Source organism: Microtus ochrogaster, unplaced genomic scaffold (genome assembly GCF_000317375.1).
Source record: "Microtus ochrogaster isolate Prairie Vole_2 unplaced genomic scaffold, MicOch1.0 UNK1, whole genome shotgun sequence".
Taxonomy (NCBI): domain Eukaryota; kingdom Metazoa; phylum Chordata; class Mammalia; order Rodentia; family Cricetidae; genus Microtus; species Microtus ochrogaster.
The window spans coordinates 515,491-517,305 of record NW_004949099.1 but is presented as its reverse complement, the minus strand read 5'-3'; positions in this window follow the sequence as shown (position 1 = coordinate 517,305).

The following is a 1,815-nucleotide window of genomic DNA, read 5'->3' as shown; positions in this document are numbered from 1 at the left end:
CTGAGCCATCTCTCCAGCCCTCTTTCATTCTTTTCTTCTTCTTCTTTTTGTTTTTCGAGACAGGGTTTCTCTGTGGCTTTGGAGCCTGTGCTGGAAACTAGCTCTGTAGACCAGGCTGGTCTCGAACTCACAGAGATCCGCCTGCCTCTGCCTCCCGAGTGCTGGAATTAAAGGCGTGTACCACCACCGCCCGGCCTCTTTTCTTCTTTTTAAAGCTGAATTTCTGTAGGATAGATTCCTAATCATGGAATTACTGAATTATACGTGTGTTGTTTTGTGTGTGTGTGTGTAAAAATCATAGTAGGAGTTGGGCAGTGGTGGCGCACCCCTTTAATTCCAGCACTCGGGAGGCAGAGGCAGGCGGATCTCTGTGAGTTCGAGACCAGCCTGGTCTACAGAGCTAGTTTCCAGCACAGGCTCCAAAGCCACAGAGAAACCCTGTCTCGAAAAATCAAAAAAAAAAAAAAAAAAAAAGAGCTAGTTCCAGGACAGGCTACAGAGAAACCCTGTCTCGAAAAACAACAACAACAACAAAAAATCATAGTAGGCAAAATTGTGTCCTCTGCGAGGCCTCACACTTCCAATTCCGGCATCGCAGGGAGTGAGGCAACAAAGGCATAGGCTGTAGTCATCATTCGTATCCCACTGAGAGTGCTTTCGGGTCGGGCTTCCTCTATGGCCTCCGTTAGGCTCATACTGAGATGCTGGTAATTTTATTAGGTTTTGCTAATATAAGCATGAAAAATGGTATATCTTTCTCTGATTCTCTCACACACACACCGTTACACACACAGCAACAGGGTCTTACTGTGTAGTTTTGGCTAAATTGGATATTGTTATGTAGATCTAGAAAATGGCCTCCAGCTCACAGACATCCACCTGTCTCTGGGATTACAGGCATGAGGCCCATGCCTGGCAGCATTTCTTTGTGCATTATTTTCAGGGTAAATACAGTTTTAAGTGTTCTAATTTTAGCTCAACAAAATTCAAGATGAAAGTGATAAATACCGTAACAACTGTCACATAGACCATTACTTTTGATCTTTAGGCGTGCTCAGTGTTGGGGGCTCAGGGAAGGTTGTGGCTCACTTTGGAGGCCTTTGAAGGTGAAGTTGCTTTGGCAACAATGAACCTCTAGGCGGTGCTCAATCTACACTATAGCGAACCCGAACCACAAAGGTCTTTAGAACCAGATGTGAGAAGATCTGGAGAGCCACCAAGGCTGTTAGCTCTAAACTTCCACTGTTTGCTCAGCCTCCTATTCCCATTTCTGTTCTGATCTGGAGGTCACGGACCTTCTCCCACAAACACTCAGCTCAATGACATATACTGTCTGTCTGAGAAGGACCTTAGAGAAAATAACCAAAGGAAATAGTTCAATCAGGCACTCAATAATCTTCTGTAAGTCAAGTTCCTGAAAACTGGGCCTTCCAAAATCTAGGGTAGGTTTCTGTTTTTCAGAAGGATACATTGTCTACAGGGCTGCTTTCTGCAAGGCAGAACCTTTTGCACTTATACAGTGTTGCTCAAGTGGCCTCAGCCAGCTTGGATATTTAGTTGCAAATGTTTGGACGAGACTTTCCAAAAGCTGGCCCTGAGGGGGGCTGTGGGAGAAGCAGGTACATCTCTGTAAGTTTGAAGGCAGCTTGGTCTACAGAGCAAAGCAAGTTCCAGGACAGGCAAAGCTACCCAGAGAAACCCTGTCTTGAAAAACCAAGAATTTGGTCCGGCGATGATGGCGCACGCCTTTAATCCCAGCACTCGGGAGGCAGAGGCAGGCGGATCTCTGTGAGTTCGAGACCAGCCTGGTCTACA